Source organism: Phyllobates terribilis, unplaced genomic scaffold (assembly GCF_046119375.1).
Source record: "Phyllobates terribilis strain yellow unplaced genomic scaffold, ASM4611937v1 Scaffold_1__5_contigs__length_1240528914, whole genome shotgun sequence".
Lineage (NCBI taxonomy): Eukaryota > Metazoa > Chordata > Amphibia > Anura > Dendrobatidae > Phyllobates > Phyllobates terribilis.
In genome coordinates, this window is record NW_027362761.1 from 250,629,195 (window position 1) to 250,652,452 (window position 23,258).

The window sequence follows — 23,258 nt, forward strand, 5'->3', positions numbered from 1 at the left end:
GTGAAAATCTACTACAGAGTGTGTGTGTGTGTGTGTGTGTGTGTGTGTGTGTGTGTGTGTGTGTACAGTACAGACCAAAAGTTTGGACGCACCTTCTCATTTAAAGATTTTTCTGCATTTTCATGACTATGAAAATTGTACATTCATATTGAAGGCATCAAAACTATGAATTAACACATGTGGAATTATATACTTAACAAAAAAGTGTGAAACAACTGAAAATATGTCTTATATTCTAGGTTCTTCAAAGTAGCCACCTTTTGCTTTGATGACTGCTTTGCACACTCTTGGCATTCTCTTGATGAGCTTCAAGAGGTAGTCACCGGAAATGGTCTTCCAACAATCTTGAAGGAGTTCCCAGAGATGCTTAGCACTTGTTGGCCCTTTTGCCTTCACTCTGCAGTCCACCTCACCCCAAACCATCTCGATTGGGTTCAGGTCTGGTGACTGTGGATGCCAGGTCATCTGGCGTAGCACCCCATCACACTCCTTGGTCAAATAGCCCTTACACAGCCTGGAGGTGTGTTTGGGGTCATTGTCCTGTTGAAAAATAAATGATGGTTCAACTAAACGCAAACTGGATGGAATAGCATGCCGCTGCAAGATGCTGTGGTAGCCATGCTGGTTCAGTATGCCTTCAATTTTGAATAAATCCCCAACAGTGTCACCAGCAAAGCCCCCCCACACCATCACGTCTCCTCCTCCATGCTTCACGGTGGGAACCAGGCATGTAGAGTCCATCTGTTCACCTTTTCTGCTTCGCACAAAGACACGGTGGTTGGAACCAAAGATCTCAAATTTGGACTCATCAGACAAAAGCACAGATTTCCACTTGTCTAATGTCCATTCCTTGTGTTCTTTAGCTCAAACAAGTCTCTTCTGCTTGTTGCCTGTCCCTATCAGTGGTTTCCTAGCAGCTATTTTACCATGAAGGCCTGCTGCACAAAGTCTCTTCTTAACAGTTGTTGAAGAGATGTGTCTGCTGCTAGAACTCTGTGTGGCATTGACCTGGTCTCTAATCTGAGCTGCTGTTAACCTGTGATTTCTGAGGCTGGTGACTCGGATAAACTTATCCTCAGAAGCAGAGGTGACTCTTGGTCTTCCTTTCCTGGGGCGTTCCTCATGTGAGCCAGTTTCTTTGTAGCACTTGATGGTTTTTGCAACTGCACTTGGGGACACTTTCAAAGTTTTCCCAATTTTTCGCACTGATTGACCTTCATTTCTTAAAGTAATGATGGCCACTCATTTTTCTTTACTTAGCTGCTTTTTTCTTGCCATAATACAAATTCTAACAGTCTATTCAGTAGGACTATCAGCTGTGTATCCACCAGACTTCTGCACAACACAACTGATGGTCCCAACCCCATTTATAAAGCAAGAAATCCCACTTATTAAACCTGACAGGGCACACCTGTGAAGTGAAAACCATTTCCGGTGACTACCTCTTGAAGCTCATCAAGAGAATGCCAAGAGTGTGCAAAGCAGTCATCAAAGCAAAAGGTGGCTACTTTGAAGAACCTAGAATATAAGACATATTTTCAGTTGTTTCACACTATTTTGTTAAGTATATAATTCCACATGTGTTAATTCATAGTTTTGATGCCTTCAGTGTGAATGTACAATTTTCAATGTCATGAAAATACAGAAAAATCTTTAAATGAGGTGTGTCCAAACTTTTGGTCTGTACTGTATGTCAGCACACAACAGTTACAATCATTCTACCCATAGCCATATATAATTGTGTGAAAAAGTGTTTGCCCCCTTCCTGATTTCTTATTCTTTAACATGTTTGTCACACTTAAATGTTTCAAAATCACAAAACAAAGTTAAATATTAGACAAAGATAACACAAGTAAACACAAAATGCAGTTTTTAAATTAAGCTCTTTATTATTAAGGGAAAAAGAAATCCAAACCTACAGCGCCCCTAAACCTAATAACTGGTTGGGTTCTGCAATCAAGCGTTTGCGATAACTGGCAATGAATCTTTTACAAATGCTCTGGAAGAATTTTGGTCCACTCATCTTTGCAAAATTGTTGTAATTCAGCCTCATTGGAGGGTTTCCGAGCATGAACCGCCTTTTTAAGGTCATGCCACAGCATCTCAATCAAATTAAGGTCAGGACTTTGACTAGGCCACTCCAAAATCTTAATTTTGTTTTTCTTAAGCAATTCAGAGGTGGACTTGCTGCTGTGTTTTGGATCATTGTCCTGTTGTATAAACAAAGTGCTCTTCAGCTTGAGGTCACGAACTGATGGCCAGACATTCTCCTTCAGTATTTTTTGGTAGATAGCAGAATTCATGGTTCCATTTACCACAGCAAGTCTTCCAGGTCCTGAAGCATCAAAACAGCCCCAGACCATCACACTATCACCACCATATTTTACTGTTGGTATGATGTTCCTTTTCTGAAATTCTGTGTTACTTCTACGCCAGATGTAATTGGACATACACCTTACAAAAAGTTCAACTTTTGTTTCGACAGTCCACAGCGTATTCTTCCAAAAGTCTTGGCAATCATCAAAGATGTTTTCTGGCAAAACTGAGACGAGCCTTTATGTTCTTTTTGCTCAGCAATGGTTTTTGTCTTGGAACTCGGCCATGCATGCCATTTTTGCCAAGTCTCTTTCTTATGGTGGAGTCTTGAACACTGACCTTAACTGAGGCAAGTGAGGCCTGCAGTTCTTTGGATGTTGATGTGGGGTGTTTTTTGACCTCTTGGATGAGTCGTTGCTGCTCTCTTGGGGTAATTTTGGCCGGCCGGCCACTCCTGGGAAGGTTCACTACTGTTCCATGTTTTCGCTATTTGTGGATAATGACTCTCACTGTTGTTCACTGGAGTTCCAAAGCTTTAGAAATGGCTTTATAATGTTTTCCTGAATTTCTCTGGATTGCAGCATGATGTCTATCAGCGAGGATCTTTTGGTCTACTTCACTTTGTCAGACAGGTCCTATTTAAGTGACTTATTGATTGAGAACAGGTGTGGAAGTAATCAGGCCTGTGTGTGGCTAGGAAAATTGAACTCAGCTTCCCAAAGATGTGATAAACCACAGTTCATTTACGTTTTATGGGGGACGGGATCACTTTTTTTTAACACAGGGCCCTGTAGGTTTGTATTTCTTTTTCCCTTAATAATGCAGACCTTCATTTAAAAACTGCATTTTGTGTTTACTTGTGTTATCTTTGTCCAATATTTAAATTTGATTTGTGATCTGAAACATTTAAGTGTGACAAACATGCAAAAGAATAAGAAATCAGGAAGGGGGCAAACACTTTTTCACATCACTGTATGTTGAGGTCACTTTGATAATTATAGGGCTATCTTTAGTTAAAAAGCTTCAATGGGGTTGGATACAGTCCTAGAAGACCTCAGAAAGTCATACACTTCTTTTTTGGGTAATTGTAGTACTTGCAATTGACAGTGAATCGATGCGCCACAGATTTCCTTTTTTGGAAAATCCAGCAACATGGCTGAATTTGAAGTTTTAAATATTCGCTCATCTCTAGCTATGAATCATTACGTTAAATGCTAAGCTTCTTCCTGTGGTCACTATTGGGATCCCACTGCATATAAACTTATGATTGAGTTCCATGGGATATGCATAAAACATTCCTTAGTGGTGAAAGGAGGTCAACATTTCATTAATGTTCTCTATGGCTGTGTAAGGGAAGCAAGGGGTCTTACAGGGAATTCACTGCAGTCATGTTTGATGATAACTATGTTTTGCAATTATATTATCAAAGGAGTTGTCTATTTTTTTTAACTATACTCAGAGTGATATATAAAGAAAATATATACGTCTACTCTGTTACCAATACCCCACCACACTTCCATAGCACTGCTCAGGCCTCATTGCTTCCTTGCTTTTTTATCTTGGAAAACACATATGATTGTCTGAGATACTGAGCAATGCTACAGAGGAGGAATCATATTGCATATATATTGTTTTATTTGTTAACCATGCTGGGCCGTTTTTATTTAACTGCAATAGAGTACCATGTATTTTATTAAGAAACCCAATCCATACATCTATACACAACAGTCCTATCTAAAAATGTTTATGCCTATTAGGGTATCTCTTAGGGCATAAAAGAGAAAGTTTAGTGATCCAAAACAATCACAAAAAACACACTGATGACTATTATGTGTTATTGTGCAATATAAAAGCACAAGATAAAATTGTGATCATAAGAACAATCTGCATTCTCTATGTTGTACCCATGTAGCCTCTTAGGCTGTGTACCCACTATACGTTTTTCAAGCGTTTTGCTGCGGAATTTCCGCAGCGAAAACGCTTAAAAAGCGCTGGGTAATATGTGCCACATGGTCCCCAATGATAATCCGCATGTGCTGTGCACATGCTGAGGAGATATCCGCTGCGGATTATCATTGCGGAAAAATACGCAGCATGTCCATTAATTTTGCGGACACGCAGCGTAATCGCCGCCATTGACTTGCATTGAAACGCTTGATATCCGCATCACTACATGTGCACATGCGGATATGAAGCGATTCAATGTGCGGATGGTACCTGGGTCTAGAGAAGAGGAGACTCTCATCCAGACCTGGGTACCATAGAAACTGTAAAAAAAAGAATAAAATAAAAAATAAAGATTATACTTACCTTCCGATGGCCACCGGTCTCCTCAGCGATGCGTGCGGTGTGTTGGGCGGCTCGCGGTGGTGTGAGGACCTGACATGAAGTCATTGAGTCATGTGACAGGTCACGCGACCGCTGACGTCGGCGGTCGCGTGACCTGTCACATGACTCAGTGACGTCATCGCAGGTCCTTCACACCACCGTAAGACACCGGGGAGACCGGACGCATCGCTGAGGAGACCGGGGGCCATCGGAAGGTAAGTATAATCTTTATTTTTTATTTTTCACCATTCTTATTCTTTTTTTTTAACTATTACTTGGTCACACTATATAAATCCATGCAGGTTGCATGGATTTATATAGTGTGACCAAGTTGTCAAGCACTTTTCCAAGTGATGCTAAAATCGCTTGGAAAGAGCTTGATAACCCGCATGCAGAAATGCATGTGAAGAACGCTTGACAAACGCTTCTACCTGGCAGGAAAAACACATGTAAAATCCGCATTTGTTTTTCCTGCCAGGGAGAAGCGGAAAAAATATGCAGCATTTCTGCATCGTGGGCACTTAGCCTTAGTGCATTTTTCTCCACCTTCAGTAACAATACAAGCCACTTTGGCTAATTCTATCAAGAAGCCTTTTTGCAATGAGTGCGGCTTGTATGTTAACACAGGAGAAATGTTACATAACATAAAATGTGATGACATATTTCCTTTAAATGTCCTAATGTAAAGAAAACAGCTATGACAACTACAGGTATTTCATAACAATAACAACAGTTACAACAGAGCTGAAAAACTTTCTTCATAGCAGGTCACATAAACTACAGACATTCTGCATCGGGACACAACAAGAAAAGATACAAATTTCACAATAAAAATGGCCTCTCTCCTCTCCTGATCCCAACCAAAAGCTGTTAGCTGGCACACCACACTGCCTTTTTCTCATCCCAACTGTATATATAATCCATGTGATCCCCTTAACCCCCTCACACTCAGGTGATTTTCTGTTTTTCCGTTTTAGTTTTTTCTCCCTTTCTCCCTTTTTTTTATTTTTCTGTCCACATAGCCGTATAAGTGCTTGTTTTTTGCAGGTCGAGTTGTACTTTTGAATGACCTCATTCATTTTATGATGTTAAGCACTGGAAAGCGGGAAAAAATTGCAAGTGCTTTGAAATTGTAAAAAAAGGCAAATTCTACAATTGTTTTTTGGGTTTTTTATTTACCATGCTCAAAATAAGGTATAGGAGTCAATGCAATATGATTCTCCAGGTCAGTACAAGTACTCAGATACCAAACATGTATAGTTTATATTATAAGTGGTAAAACAAAAACGGAAATTTGTCAGAAAAAAAAATTGCTTTTGTCGCCATTTTCCAAGACCTGTAACATTTTCAATTTTCGGGAAAGGGGCTGTCTGTGGGCTTATTTTTTGTGCCCTGAACTGACGTTTATGCTTATACTATTTTGGGGTAGATACAATGTTTTGACCGCCTCTTATTGCATTTTATTGCAATGTTCTGGTGGCCAAAAAAAACTTAATCCCGTTGTTTTTATTTTCTTTGCGTTACACCGTTTACACAGATTAATTTACTTTATATTTTGATAGATCAGAATTTGTGTTTTGTTTTTTTTTAACTGTTTTATTTTTAACGGGGAAAAAGTAGGTGATTTGAACTTTTGTTTTGTTTTTTTTTCATATTTGTAAAAAAAATTTTTTTACACCTTTTACCTTCCCCTTAGAGGACTTGAAGGTTCAATTGTCTGATCGCTTGTAATATGTATAGAGAAAATCCTGGTCTCCTATCAACACCAGCCACGGGCTAATTACATCAGCCATCATGTGAGGGGAAAGATGAAGGTTCAGCATGCAATCTGCATCAAAGTCGGGGACATGACTTTTGACATACATATACATCAAAAGTCGCAAAGGGGTTAAAGAAATACCATAACAAAACTTTTTATTTATTATATCTGTATAAATGTATATGTAATGTAGTGGCTAATATACTTACCGATCGCTGTCTTCACCCGTTTCCAGCCCCGCTCCAATCCTCTTCTGGGTCACTTGATGGCTATTCTGACTTGATGGATCACTCTGGGGTCTATCTGAACCTGAATTCACATTTGTAATGTTCCATAGGCTTTCACTATGAAAGCGACTTCCAGCTCACCCATAAAGCCCTGTGTGATCCAGTAAGTCGGAATAGCCATAACATGACCTAAAAGAAGACTGGAACAGCGCTGGAAACTGGGGAACACAGCGATTGATGAGTATATTAACACACTTACATTACATTACATATACATTTACAGGTTTAGGCCATAACTTTGGTGGGAGAACTTTTTTAAATAGTAATCTTTCCAGACATTTCAACAAAACATATACTGTACAAATTGTCCTGCAGGAACAAACGGTTGTCTTCTAAGGAAGTCAATTAGAACACCGGCACCAGTGCATACCATATATATCCTCCGTTAAACAGGACTAAGCATCTATCCCCTAAGACCGGGTGCTAAACTTCTATGTAAAGATTCTATCTTTACCTGGCATAAATCAAAGCTTTCACATCCCTCAATACTTTATCATGGAAAATATCAATTACATTCCCTGGGGAAACTGGAGGCATATATGATGATTTTACACCCCCGCTAAAAGGTTCTGAGTGAGTGGATTGAGTTGGTTGATTTAAATGAGTGGTCTCACAATCAGTTAAATTTGCTAAGAGCCAAGCATCGTCCCTTACCATAGCCAAGGATGTTGATTCTAATTTCCTAGCTATAAAACATAAAAGGACCGACATTACACGGAATTTCCCCTTCTGGGAGATTTTTTGTAACCTGTGAAGATGAATAAAATGATTTAAATAAATGCATTTTTCTCACAGATTTGAACATATCAATTTCAAATTCGGTGTAATCAAAGTCCTCAGGAATACAATAATTAAGGCCCTTAGATAGTAAAGATAGAGTGTCCGCATTCAGATTTTTTTCTGTGAGATTGATAATTTTGAGATCGTCCAGGAGTTCTATCTCCATGTGACCTGTTTCCTCTTCCGATTGATTCCATGAGAAACGCTTCCTACCGCCCCTCCTAGTTCTTCTCCAGCATTTGGGCCTGCTGTATTCCGTTCCAAAGGGTCAGCAGTGTTCATATCTGTATTAAAACTATTGTCCTCATTCACACTGGAATCAGAGTCCATGTCCAATAGTCCTTAGGTGGGCGTTTCTTATACTTTCTTTTTTGTCGTGGATTTTTATTCGAATTAAATGGATATTTGTTATTTCTTTGAAACTTATTCTGCCACGTAAAAATATTTCCGGAATTGCAGCTGTATGGTGTTATGCGATTGGACGGTGATAGGTTGCACATTAGTTAAATGTAGTTACCTCCGTCACTTCCCCCCTTACTTGTCTGACCCGTCGAAGAGCACTTGCACGAAACGGCCATCGTCAATACAGGTGTAACACGTACACCTCCCAGCTTGTGTTTTTGTTTATGAAACAATAAAGAAGCAATTTTTATTCAGACCAGTGAGTGCCTTCTAACTTTTTGCATTATATGGACAGGTTGTCTTCTAAGGGCCCGGCATGAGCATTATTATACAATGAAAAGAAGCTATCACCTGCAGGATGGGTGAAAACCTGCTGTTCGGTGGGTTTCCTTCCAATGGGACCCACACTGATTATTAGATTCAGGAATGTTTATCCCCATCGGGACCTTTTATGCTCATTACAAAATGGAGCGGCAGCTTAGATGCCTGATCGTCGCTCCATTCATTCTCTATGGGGCTGCAAGAAAAAGCTGAGCGTAGTGCTGTGGATATGTAAAACTTGTTTTCAGCAGACAACCCCATTAAAAAGAACCTAATAGCTGATACATGCTTCCCAATTAACAGGCAGCATATATCAAACCGTTGGTGTATCATCTCAGCCTCCTCATAAAAATGAGGGGTCCGGCTACCGCTCATATTAACACCTCAAAACCATAATCCAAGGAGTAGGACCAGTGAGACAATCCCTCATAAACACCTCTTCATGGTGTCACCCATGTTGTCTCCAGCTATCATTGCATACATGACAAAAGCAGAAGTCATTGCTGAACAGGACAGACCTCCATTGCTGTCTTGCTCTGCACCATGAAAGTCTTTGAGAGTGGTGGCATGAGATCAGGGGTGGACATATCATTGATGTCACCTCTGCAGCCGCATAGGAGCCTAAGAGGTAAGGGGACCAATTTCCAATTCCAAATCAGGTGAAATTGTGCATTGTGATGAGCTATTGGACTGCAAAGGGCCCGTATATTGTTCTTGCACTTGTTTGTGTCCACCAGTGCATGAGGTGAATGAACACTGCAGAATGAATAAATCGAGATGTTTAGAAAATTTTGTTTCCATTTTTTCATACTATTAACATGCTTATCAATCCTGTGATTTTCATAATTCCATGACTATTATTTCTTTCAATTCAATTCACCTTTCCATTTTATTGTTGAGGTCTTTATGTGTGTATGGCAATTAACCAATATTTACAATGGATACGTCTTGAAAAGGTAAAAATGCATTTGAAGGGTTCTCTTGATGTCACTCGTAATGAGAGGGGGAGCGTGTAAGTCACAGTCAGGGCTTGTTCACACGACTGTATTTTCGATCCAAGTGCTGTAGATGAAAAACCAATGTTATTCAATGGGGCCTGGGTATTTTGGTGCCCTAGACAGATGAAGCAAATGGTGCTTGCCTCCCCCCAAGCAAAAGAATGGGTCAGAGATTAAGGTAACAGGACATCTAATGCACCCACCCCTACTATGGGTCAGGTAACAAGCTCCAATGACCACATCCACTAAAATATTTACCTTTTTCAATTTCAAAATTAGATTAACAATCATTCATTGTTTGGGGATCATTTACACAATACGAGGGACAAAGAGCGATATTCATCCCTGACATCCTATATTTTAAATGTCAGACCCAATGACAGTAATGGAAACTAATATGTTAACTATAATGGGGGCCAATTGGTTTTAATTAAAGTGCCCAGCATTTGGTGGATACCCTAATGGAAACTAAACAGACCCCATTACAGATAAAGGGATGGTTTTTACATCTGTCATGCAACAAAACTGTTGGTGGTTTCCTGTACTGAATACAATACTAGAACCATCACCATTCCATGAATACATCACAAGAAAATTGATGGATCTGGTGTTCTATTTACAGTGAAGAGCAAAAGGAATCTGCATAATTAATCATATGCTAAATAGTTGCAATTCAAATTTATGTATGAGATAGCCAAGATGATTGTCTATAAAATGATGATAGTCTCACGTTCAAAGCAGTAGTGGATGGTGAGATATGGAGCCTGAAAGTCAAAAGTTCAAAACATTGTTACCCTTTTGCTTGTCACTACTGCACAGTACTGATGATTATTTTGGTTTTATATTTATATACTGATGATGGTTCTGGAATAATGAATACATTACTATAACCATCATCACCCCATGAATACATTACAACAAATACAGCTTGTAACAAAACTGATGGTGGTTCTGGTGTCGTATTCCTGTACTGATGGTGATTCTACTGCTGTATTCATGTACTGATTGTGGCTCAGGTGATGTGAATACATCACCAGAACCATCATCAGTACAGAAATACATCACCAGAACCACCATAATTACTTCATGTACTGATGTGAATACATCAGCAGAACCATCATCAGTACAGGAATACATCACCTGAACCACCATAAGTACTTCATGTACTGATGTGAATACATCAACAGAACCATCATCAGTACAGGAATGCATCACCAGAACCATCATAAGTACGTCATGTACTTATGATAGTTCTGGTGCTATATTCATGTACTATTGTTGGCTCTGGTGTTCTATTTATTGTTACGGATCCGGGTGGTGGAACCTCTGTGCTGCGGTGCAAGGAGGGACCCAGAGGGGCGTAACTAGGTATCAACTCGGAGCGACCTAGGTCGTACGGCGGCTCAATCGACTCCGTGACCAGGGAGAGTACAAGCAGAGGGACCAGGTGCTACTCTGGGGACGACCTTGTAAGGGAGCAGGTGACTCCCACGGTACAGACGACACGGCAGGCGACAGGCGGGAGTCTCTATGTAGGCTGTCAGGTGGTCACCGTCCGGTGACAGGCAGGAGCCTCTAGGTAGGCTGTCAGGTGGTCACGGCAAGTGACGGGCAGGAGCCTCCATGTAGGCTGACAGGTGGTCACGGCAAGTGACAGGCAGGAGCCTCTAGGTAGGCACGGCAGGTAGCAAGCAGGAGCCTCCAGGTAGGCACGGCAGGTAACAAGCAGGAGCCTCCAGGTAGGCACGGCAGGTAACAAGCAGGAGCCTCCAGGTAGGCACGGTAGGTAGCGGGCAGCTGCTTCCAGGTAAGCAGGCGGGCAAAGCCCATAGACAGACTGGCGGACTAAACGAAAGACAGACTGTCGGGCTGGAGAGTAGTCAGGCTGGTGGACTGGACTGGTAGTCAGGCTGGCGGGCAGGACTAGTATTCAGGCTAGCAGCGGGACCTGAGGGCTGAAGCAGAGGTACAGTTATATGAAAAAGTTTGGGCACCCCTATTAATCTTAAGCTTAATGTTTTATAAAAATTGGTGTTTTCGCAACAGCTATTTCAGTTTGATATATGTAATAACTGTTGGACACAGTAATGTTTCTGCCTTGAAATGAGGTTTACTGTACTAACAGAAAATGTGCAATCTGCATTCAAACAAAATTTGACAGGTGCATAAGTATGGGCACCTCACCAGAAAAGTGACATTAATATTTAGTAGATCCTTCTTTTGCAAAAATAACAGCCTCTAGTCGCTTCCTGTAGCTTTTAATGATTTCCTGGATCCTGAATGAAGGTATTTTTGACCATTCCTCTTTACAAAACAATTCCAGTTCAGTTAAGTTTGATGGTCGCTGAGCATGGACAGCCCTCTTCAAATGATCCCACAGATGTTCAATGATATTCAGGTCTGGGGACTGGGATGGCCATTCCAGAACATTGTAATTGTTCCTCTGCATGAATTCCTGAGTAGATTTGGAGCGGTGTTTTGGATCATTGTCTTGCTGAAAGATCCATCCCCTGCGTAACTTCAACTTTGTCACTGATTCTTGAACATTATTGTCAAGAATCTGCTGATACTGAGTGGAATCCATGCGTCCCTCAACTTTAACAAGATTCCCGGTGCCGGCATTGGCCACACAGCCCCAAAGCATGATGGAACCTCCACCAAATTTTACTGTGGGTAGCAAGTGTTTTTCTTGGAATGCTGTGTTTTTTTGCCGCCATGTATAACGCCTTTTTGTATGACCAAACAACTCAATCTTGGTTTCGTCAGTCCACAGGACCTTCTTCCAAAAAGAAATTGGCTTCTCCAAATGTGCTTTTGCAAACCTCAGCCGACTCTGTTTGTGGCGTGCTTGCAGAAACGGCTTCTTTCGCATCACTCTCCCATACAGCTTCTCCTTGTGCAAAGTGCGTTGTATAGTTGACCGATGCACAGTGACACCATCTGCAGCAAGTTGATGCTGCAGCTCTCTGGAGGTGGTCTGAGGATTGTCCTTGACTGATCTCACCATTCTTCTTCTCTGCCTTTCTGATGTTTTTCTTGGCCTGCCACTTCTGGCCTTAACAAGAACTGTCCCTGTGTTCTTCCATTTCCTTACTATGTTCCTCAGAGTGGAAACTGACAGGTTAAATCCCTGAGACAGCTTTTTGTATCCTTCATCTGAACAACTATGTTGAATAATCTTTGTTTTCAGATCATTTGACAGTTGTTTTGAGGAGCCCATGATGCCACTCTTCAGAGGAGATTCAAACAGGAGAACAACTTGCAAGTGGCCACTTTAAGTAGCTTTTCTCATGATTGCATACACCTGGCTATGAAGTTCAAAGCACAATGAGGTTACAAAACCAAAAAAAGTGCTTTAGTAAGTCAGTAAAAAGTAGGTAGGAGTATTTAAAACAAGAAAATGATAAGGGTGCCCATACTTATGCACCTGTCAAATTTTGTTTGAATGCAGATTGCACATTTTCTGTTAGTACAATAAACCTCATTTCAAGGCAGAAAGATTACTGTGTCCAACAGTTATTACATATATCAAACTGAAATAGCTGTTGCAAAAACACAATTTTTTATAAAACATTAAGCTTAAGATTAATAGGGGTGCCCAAACTTTTTCATATAACTGTAAGTACACTGTGCAACAACTATTGCTCGGGCACATCCATTTTGGAGGAGGTGCCTTATATATGGGAGAACCTCCGGCAATTGGCCGGGGACTCCTTAGGACGGCGCGCGCGGCTCCTTTAAGAGGGAGCGCGCGCCCTAAGCACAGTGCCCGGGAAGCTGCGCGCGCCGGCAGCAGCAGGAAGAGGAGCGCTGGAGGACGCCGGGTGGGGAGCAAAGTGGTGAGAGGGACGGCGTCTCTGCCTGGCAGGAGGCAGAGACGCCGATGCTACATTTATGAACTGATGATTATTTTGGTTTCGTATTTATATACTGATTATGGTTCTGGTGATGAAGGCATTACTAAAACCATCATCAACCCATGAATACATCACCAGAGCCACCATCAGTACATGAATACGGCAACAGAACCACAATCAGTACATGAATACATCACCATATAGGAATACATCATCAGAACCATCATAAGTACTTGAATACAAGAACCAAGCTTAGTACAGTGATGAATTGCAATGTCAAGTTAGCCACATACACATTTGTATCGTATAAACCTATAACTCCTAATACGTTCTTAACAATGGTAAGGGGATACTGGGAGTTGTTGCTAACAGTCATCATCAGACTGCAGACCATATAGGAACCACAGAACTGATGATATTCAGGCAGGATCACACAAACATTTATATCCAGGTACCTTATAGGTGACATCTTCTCTGATTGAGTCGTTCTCTTTCTTTTCGTCTCCATCTTGTCCAGACTGTATGATGACTTTTCACATCCACAGTTTTGCTCTGCAGACTTCCATCTTCTCCAGTCTTCTGCAGCACGTCATAACACTATGCCCTTGAAAATAAGAGTGTTATTAAAATATCCTCTGCGCAAAAATATCTGTCCATATTGTACCCTAAATAAGCTTCTTGTGGTATATGGCTTCTTCACTGTCTGCCTTAATGATTTATAACCACCCCACTGTTTGCTATTATCTGCACTGTCTGCCCTTATGAACCATGGCCTATATAGGGGCTGTCCCCTCTCCACTGTTTTCCCTTATGCTCTTTATCTCCACACTGTCCCCCCACCATGCTAACCTCTTTCCATGCTGAGCCCCCATTTGCTAGGTGATTACAGTTCCTCTGCTCCTGTCTCGGGCGGCGCTGACATCAATTGCATTCTCGTCTGATAGTCGTGAATACAATTGAGAGCAGAGAGGTAGCGACGGTCGGGGTGCAGGCGGAGAGCAGGGTGAGCGGTGTCAGTGACTGCTCCGACCGTCACTGTGCTAAATGCCTGCGGCCGGAGGAAGGTGCTGGGGAGCCATAGACATTTAGCCACATCGTTTTTTTAAAACTGTGCCCCCTCGGGTAGACAGGAGGTAGCGCCATAGTCAGGTGACTACCCTGCCTATGAGGGATTTTTTTTTTCACTGACCAAATCTGCATGTGAAAAAAATCTCAGCATGCACAAGTTTCTTCCATAAATCAGATGAGACTCACTCATTTAAGTCTATGGATGCATGAAAAAAATCAGATTCCATACAGAGACACAGTATAGCAAAAACGTGGGAGCTCCTTAGAGCTGAAGATCAAACCAAACCCAGAAACCGATCAAAAGCTCTATGATACAGTGACAAAGAATATGATTCACGGGCCATGTGGTACATTCAATTCTTCATCGCCAGGCATGAAGGAAGGAAAATGTACCAAAAAATATCCGAGGAAGCTTTTAAAAGATACTCAAACCAATGACAAAGGTTATCCTTTGTACAGGCGCAGAGCACCAGAGAATGGTGGACGCACGACGATTATAAAAACCCGTAGAGGAACACAGGAAATATTGGTGGACAATAGCTGGGTGGTCCCATATTCTCCACTCTTATCAAAAATTTTTAATTCTCAATTAAATGTAGAGTTCTGTAATACGGTACAGGCGATAAAATATATTTGTAAATATATTAATAAGGGTAGCGACCAGGCTATTTTTAACATCCGCCAGCAAGGGAATATTAACATTGACCCAAGAGATGAGGTGCAGACCTTTAGAACCGGCCGATATGTTAGTAGTAACGAAGCAGCGTGGCGGATCTTAGGTCTGCCTCTGCACGAGAGACACCCAACCGTCACTCATCTCGCGATTCATTTACCCAATGGCGAGAGGGTTTACTTTACGGAAAATAATTTTAGAGAGAGATTAGAAGCACCACCTAAAACTACACTAACTGCATTTTTCCTGTTGTGCCAAAGTGATACGTTTGCAAAAACATTACTTTACATTGACGTGCCTCGCTACTATACTTGGAATGTGGCACGGAAGCAATGGAAACGTCGTTTACAAGGAACACCTGTCGATGGCTGGCCAGGTGTGAAGGCAGGAGATGCTCTAGGTCGCATTTACAAGGTGCACGTTAGCAATTTTGAATGTTATTGCTTGCGTATGCTGCTGAATGTAATAAGGGGTCCAACCAACTTCTCGGATTTGAAAACATTTTAAGGTCAAGAACTTGCAACTTTTCGGCAGGTGTGTGAGAAGATGGGGTTGTTGGAAGATGATAACCACTGGGATACCACCTTAGAAGAGGCTGTGCTATGTCGCTCCCCGGCGCAAATAAGAGAGCTGTTTGCCATATTGATATGCACTTGCGGTTTATCCAATCCTCTACAACTCTGGCACAAGTATAAAACTGCGTTATCAGAGGATATCATGCACAGATTTGAAAGAATGGATCACGTTAACGATGATCTCTGTTTCAATGAGGCGTTGGGGCTTATCGAGGACAAAATATTAATAATTTCTGGAAAGAAATTGTCCGATTTTGGTCTACCCTCAACGCGGCGTAGAGGAGAGCTGTCGAACGAGTTGATAAAAGAGCTAAGCTATGATACCAACCAGTTAGATGCTCACGTTTACGAAACTGAGCCACGTTTGCTACCTGATCAAAGAGAGATTTATCACAAAATAGTAGGACGAGTTGAGAATGGTGAAGGCGGACTTTTTTTCCTTGATGCCCCGGGTGGTACAGGAAAAACTTTCTTGCTTAATTTACTTTTAGCAAAAATTCGTAGCGGTCATAACGTTGCATTAGCTGTGGCTTCCTCTGAAATTGCTGCAACATTGCTAAGCGGTGGACGGACGGCACATTCAGTCTTTAAATTACCTCTTAATCTGGTGAACGAAGAAACCCCATCGTGTAATATCAGCAAGAGCAGCGCCCGTGGCCTCCTGTTGCAACAGTGCAAACTAATCGTGTGGGACGAGTGCACAATGTCACACAAACGCGCCATCGAAGCTCTTGATCGTTGTCTACAAGACTTAAGCAGTAAACAAACAATAATGGGTGGTGTGGTTGTTTTATTGGCTGGGGACTTTAGGCAAACTTTGCCTGTCATCGAGCGAGGCACTGCAGCAGACGAAATTAACGCATGTCTGAAATCCTCATTTTTATGGACCAAAGTTGAAAAGCTGCACCTCACCACCAACATGCGTGTCCAGTTATTCAGTGATCCAGAGTCGGGCGCGTACGCTGAGAAACTGCTCGAGATCGGTGAAGGTCGAATCGAAACTGACGAAGAAGGTATGGTTCTATTCACTAACCAATTTTGTCATGTTGTGGATTCGGAAGACGCACTTATTGCTCAAGTTTTTCCAAATTTGCAACAAAACATCCACAATGAAAATTGGCGATGTGAAAGAACTATACTAGCACCAAGAAATGAAACAGTTGCGAAAATCAATAAAATTATCTTGGACCAAGTAACCAGCGATGCAACAACCTACAACTCCATCGACACAGTCATGTCATCTGAAGACTGTACGAGCTACCCCGTGGAGTTTCTTAACTCTTTGGAGCTATCCGGGGTCCCATCTCATAAGCTCGAATTAAAGGTCGGTATACCCGTTTTGTTAATGCGCAACTTGGACGCCCCAAGATTATGTAATGGCACTAGATTGCGAGTCACTGAACTAGGCAGGCACATTGTAAAGGCCACAATTTTAACTGGAGAAGCTAAGGGTGAAAATATTCTTATACCACGCATCCTAATAATACCCAATAACTTACCCTTTCATTTCAAACGTTTGCAGTTCCCACTTAAAGTTGCATTTTTAATGACCATCAATAAATCGCAAGGGCAAACTTTGAAGGTAGCGGGGATACATTTAGGCACGCCCTGTTTTTCCCACGGTCAACTATACGTAGCTTGCTCACGTGTTTCTAAATCGCAAAATCTACATATTTTCGCTGAACGAAAGAAATCAAATAACATAGTTTACAGGAGTATATTGCAGTAAAAACACATAGATAAATTACCTGCAGATGTCCATTATTCCAATTACATACTAATTCTTTACTAACACGAACAATTTTAAACGCAAGTAACTTCAGTCCGTCCTGTTTATTAATCAGTGTTTAGTAATCCGTTTGTGATGAAATTTGATATGGATAATTTCAAGCCTGGGGAAGGACATAGGGCTACTTTTTATAAACACACCATACAGGCGAAGATTATATAAAACTGTAAACCTGATTGACTGACACACCTAGCGGTCAACGCACAGCCGAAACCACTGAACTTAGCATCTTGAAATTTGCAGATAGGTTCTATTATAGCTTAAGTGAGCACTAAGAAAGGAATTTTGATAATTACACCCTCAAGAGTTTCCCTCTTCATATTATAGGGGTTCAAAGATTGTATGGAATCCGTCAGTTTTGAAGTTAGACATCTGAAATTTTGGATGTACGAGTAACTAAATAAGATTATTTTTTTTTACTATTAAGATTATTTTTTTTTACTATTAAGATTATTTTTTTTTACTATTAAAATGATCTGTCACGAAACTTAATGTGGCAGACCAAATTCCACGCGAGCGAAGCCGCGGGTAAGAGCTAGTACAGCCATATATGTCAGCAGAAAAGCATTTGATTAAAGTCCCCTTACACTTCAAGTAGAAATATCATTCAGCCAGCAGCTATCTCACCCAACTCACAGAAGCACTTGCTCTGCAGAATGCATGTCAGGTATCTCACTCTCCACAAGGAGAGATGTTACCCCTAAAGGCCCCGTCACACATAACGAGATCGCTAGCGAGATCGTTGATACGGTTTTTGTGACGCAATAGCGATCTTGCTAGCGATCTCGTTATGTCTGACAGGTAGCAACGATCAGGCCCCTGCTGTGAGATCGCTGATCGTTACAAAGCTTCCTGGACCATTCCTGGGTCGTTGCACTCCCGCTGGGCAGTGTGCATCGCTGTATTTGACACCTTATCAACGACCTCGTTAGCGATTCACAACTGAGACACGTAGGCGTGCATAAATTGGACTTTTCCGCGCCCCTCGTCCCCAATTGGTGGTCGCTACAGCGTTCTCATTTTCCGCTGTGCATAAAGAAGGCAACAGAATAGCGATTCCATCCTTTGTTTCTGACCTCGTGCTGGATTGCAGATCCTAGCAGAATTCTCTGGACTGTTGATATCAGTTCATTCGACTGAGTCCTGATTTTGCGTAATTTTATGCACGCCTTTGTGACACAGTACAGTCCCTATCAAGGTGTGGATCGTTGAAATAGCTGCTGTGTGAAAGCGTCCCAACGACCGCCGAGATCGTTAGTTAGATCTCTGGGGCGGCCGAAATCGTTGGGAAGTTCTGCATGTTTGACAGCTCCCCAGCGATCACGAAACGACTCTCCAGCGATCCCAAAACCGTGACGTAATAACGATCTCGCTAGCGATCTCGTTATGTGTGACGGGGCCTTTAGATACATTACTTTGCACTGAGGAGGTGCTACACCCAAAAACACGAGTCTGCAAATAGAGATTCTGATTTGTTTTTTATCCTGAGTCCTGTGGCAAGACTCATTGCATGGTCAATATTGACTTCTAGGATTGCTACTTCTAGTAGGTGGCACTAGAGTTCAAGTCCACTTCCTCTCTGAAGAGGCAATTTGCACATAGGGCATCATGTATGTTAAATTTGGCCTTGTGAATGGAAAGTTGTCAAACTTTCTTGAGATGAGAAGATTACTTAAAAGGATCTAGTCAGCTGATTCATGCTGCCACTGTGGTAAATCAGAGAAAACATACTTTAAAACTTTGTTTGGGGATGAGATGACTAGTCACATAGGTATGTGCTTCTTCGTGGCCAGCTCATCTAAATTGACACAAGTATTCCTATATGTGAGTATAGGTAGAAACTCATCAATGTAACTAAGCAGGATGGAAAGAAGCCAATTGTCTTAGTCACCTCATCCCTGGCGACCCGTTTAAAGTATATTTTCTCTCAGAAATTTTGCAACATTTCAGAGTAAAACACTCATATTTACAATAATGGGGCTGGTCCTTAATTCATCCTGCCCATGATTTCAGGTAGCATGAATCAATTGTCAGGATACATTCAGGAACATTTTCCCACATTTTAGGCAATACTGCAAATTATATGAGAGGTTTTATTATTCAATAAAATTACTATTGTGTATTTCCAGTTTAAGCAAACCCATGATAACCATCTACTCAGGTCTACTAGCGTTACTGACTTTCTCAAGTTCCTTAAAAAATAAATGTATAAATATTTAAATTACCGTACCTTTGAAATATTTTAGGTGCTCATGAAGTTTACTATATTGCATAATAATGGTCTAAACTCTGTGTACATAAGATTTTATATAGAAGAATACTGAGGTTTTTTTCTTTAAAGAGGAACTGAACTGTCAACAAACTTTGAATACCGTATATCAATAGTGCTAGAGAAAAGAAGAGACTATATAATATAAGTGGAAAAAGAAGCAATATCTCTTATAAGATTCATCCCACTATGCTGCCTGAAGTCATCACTTACTCTGTAAAAAATACAGCTCAAATCCATCTTTCTCAAAACAAGACAAACTTACTGCATAGTTAGATGTCAGGATATCGAGTGGTGAGGAGTAGGAGAAATGGATCCTTGCTGAAGCTTCTCTAGCAAGCAATTTACCTCACTCCAGAGCTAGATATACAGTGTGACAAGGTCACTGGCAAAGTACTAGAGGGGAGATATGTAGCACTGAGATTGATAGCTGCAGTAATTGTACATAGGAAAAAGGTTCCAGCACACGAGTGGGTTAAACAGCCATCTTTGGTGCTGGGATGATTGAACACCTGTAGAGAGGGAGGAACTCAGAGGATACAATTCACAGCCTTTCAGAGCATTTGGTGTGGGAGAGGGCCTGGAGGTAAAAGCTTTGAGCTGTTTGTATCACACATACTGGATGTATGGAGATTGCAGGTTTCCTGGTTTGAATCCCTTTGTTAAAGGACATGGAAGCTGGACTCTAAGCAAGGTGGGCTAAACAGCACTATTGTATGGATTTGTTATTTACCCTTCTGCCGGACAAAGGCTGTATTTATGTTTTCTGGTTATGTGGTTTATGAAGATTGCAATAAATCAGCCGCACTTTAAATAGAAATGGTTCCTGTGTCTGCCTCTTTAAGAAGCCGAGTGAGTCAACCTACCACAGGTGAAGAATGCGGGCAAGATCCCTAGGAAGCAAGTGTGACGGCTGTGAGCAGACTGCATGTCCTGTGTGAAGGCGGCTATGAGCATTGAACAGCAGTCAGACAAAATGGAGAAGCTGATCAAGCACCTGGTCCAAAGCCAACACCAGCAGCAGCACATGCAGCTGCTGCAACAGCAGCAGCAACGGGAGCAGCTCCGACAGCAGCAGCAAATTGATTTACTCACAGAGGCGGTTCGTGGCACTGCAGCGGCTCCAACTCCAATGTCAGCTGATGATTTCTCTGTCCGGAAGGCGGTGAAGAGAGCCTTACAGAAAATGACTCCGGGTGATGACATAGAGGCCTTTTTTACCGTTTTTGAAAGGTTCGCTGATAGAGAGAAACTCCCTCCAGAGCAGCGGGCAGAAGTCCTGGCACCATACTTAACGGGATAGCCACAAAAGGCCTACTATGATTTGGCCTTATAGGATGCCAAAGAATATGAAAATTTGAAAACAGAAATTTTGGCGCGCTTGGGGGTAACACTGTCTGTCAGGGCACAGCGGGTCCACTTCTGGGCATATCAGAGTGACAATCCCCCCCACTCCCAAATGTTTGATCTGCTGCACCTCGTCCAAAAGTGGTTACAGCCGGAGTCCTCTACCCCAGCGCAGATGGTGGAGCGAGTTGTTATGGACCATTTTGTGCACTCCCTTCTGAGCCCAATGCAGACTTGCATTGCCCCGGGAGATCTCCGAAACGCAGATGACTTGGTCTGACTGGTCGAAAGTTATCAGAGGTTCGACGGGTCCGTGGGGAGGCAACCCATTCCATACTGGGGGGGCGGAGGTTAAAAAGGGGGTACGGTGTCCAAAACCCAAGGGAGTGGCAGAGGTCATGCCAAGGCCCTCATCGGGTGATCTAATTTGCTGGAGATGTCACGGTCCAGGTCATATAGCAGCCTATTGTCCCCTGACCACTGAGCAAATGGACTGTAACATGGGACGCCGGTGTTCCTTCTATGCATATCCAGCTTGCAGTGTGGACTGTCCACCCAGCAAGGGGCCCCAAGCTTGTCCTGTAACAGTGAATGGCCTGCAAATGACTGGACTACTAGACTCAGGAAGTTTGGTGACCCTTGTAAGGGACACACTCCCTCTCCAATTGATCCCTGGGAAGAAGGTTGGCGTCCGCTGTATTCACAAGGATGCTAAAGACTATCCAGTGGCCAGAGTGGTCATTTAGATGGCCCGAGGTACTGATTCTCATGAGGTCGGCATGGTCCCAGATTTGTTGCACCCAATCATCATAGGCCGGGACTTTGTGTTGTTTTGGGACTTGTGGGGGAGGGGCAGAGACCTGGATTACTCGGGTAACAAATGGGTTGGCCCTAAAAAAAAGTCCCACCAACTCCATAGTCTGATGGGTTACCCTTCTGTGTAATGGGTGAAAAGGATAAAGTAGTATCCCATGTGGCAGACATTCCTGTGATAGGGGTGACCAGAGAAAATTTTAGGTTCACCCAACATAGGGACTAGTGATGAGCGAGCGTGCTCGTTACTCGAGATTTCCGAGCATGCTCAGGTGTTTTCCGAGTATCTTCAGCGTGTACGGGTGTTATGTTTGAGTCACTCCGTGCACATGATTTGCGACTGTTTGAAAGCTTTAATACATGTGAGGAATGCCTGTTTCTTAGGCATTCCTGACATGTATTAAAGCTGTCAAACAGTCGCAAATCATGCACACAGAGTGACTCAAGCATAACACCCGAGCACGCTGAAGATTCTCGGCGAGCACCCGAGCATGCTCGCCGAAAGGGTTAACAGAACATCACTAATAGGGACCTAACTCTAAAAGAGGCATTCAATAAGGTAACAGTCATAAATGTCATAGCACAGGAGTCGGGGGCTGACACCAGGTTTCCCTATTTCATGTTGAGTGGGGACTTATTGTACTGGGTCACTAAGGTGAGGGAGGAGATAGTGGAGCAATTATTGGTTCCAGAACCCTATAGACAAAGGGAGTTGGACAGGGCCCATTCACATGTCTTAGGTGGCCATCTGGGGGTGGACAAAACTCAACAATGGGTCATGCAGAGGTACTATTGGTCCATATGTCACCGTAAAATCCTAAAATATTGCAAGTCCTGTCCTACCTGCCAGTTAACCGTTACCACCTCTCTATTCCAAAATCCTCTCATGCCGATATCCATCAAGGCTGGGCAACAGGAAAACCAAGTAGAATCTCCATGTTTGCTGGACAGACCAGAAGGTGACACTAAGGGGGTCCATGTGGCCGAGACACTGTCACCAGCCCAGAAACAACAGTGCCAAGAACATCTTCAGTGGAATCGGGACCTGTTTTCGGAGTTACCAAGACATACGAAGGTTGATGAACGAGGAATCCTGACGGAACCACATGTGCTGGTGAAGCAAAAGCCATATAGAATCCCCGAAGTCTGCTGGAAGGTGATTTCGAAGGAAGGGGCTAAAAATTACGCGTATCCAATGCCCCGCGACAAATTCATATCAATGCTAGGGTCAGACAGATACATCACCTCCCTGGACCTAAAGAAAGGTTATGGGCAAATCCTCTTCTCTCAAAGTGCCAAGAAGAAGACGACCTCTTTTATACCTGATGGTTGCTTCTTGTATACAAGAAGCCCATTGGGCCCGCAGAGACCCAGCTACCTTCCGGAGGGCCATAGAACAAATCTTAGCCCCTCACAAAAAGTATGTCACAGCTTACCTCGATGATATTGTGATATTCAGGGACTTCATCTTTCACGTGAACACAGGCCTGGGAAGCTGCATAGTAACACAGATGCCAGTTTAGACTATCTTGTTTGGTGCTGAAGGTCCCAAAACCTATGGCTTTGGGCAGAGGGGGGGGGGGGGATATGTGACAAAGTCACTGGCAAAGTACTAGAGGGGAGAAAGGGGTTTCATCACGTCATTCAGAGTAAGTGCTCAGCATAGAGCACAGTAT

At 42.4% G+C, this 23,258-nt stretch overlaps 1 protein-coding gene and 1 long non-coding RNA gene across 2 annotated transcripts in view; one reads left to right on the top strand and one right to left on the bottom strand.

The window, feature by feature from the left end:
- The window catches only part of NFATC4 (nuclear factor of activated T cells 4), a 172,254-nt gene that overhangs the window by 85,323 nt on the left and 63,673 nt on the right, over window positions 1–23,258 (top strand). The window lies entirely within an intron of this gene.
- LOC141256225 (uncharacterized) overlaps window positions 13,510–23,258 on the bottom strand; it is a 320,798-nt gene continuing 311,049 nt past the window's right edge. The window contains exon 5 of the long non-coding RNA XR_012317196.1: window positions 13,510–13,652. This is a non-coding gene — a long non-coding RNA (uncharacterized lncRNA). The remainder of the gene's footprint in view (window positions 13,653–23,258) is intronic.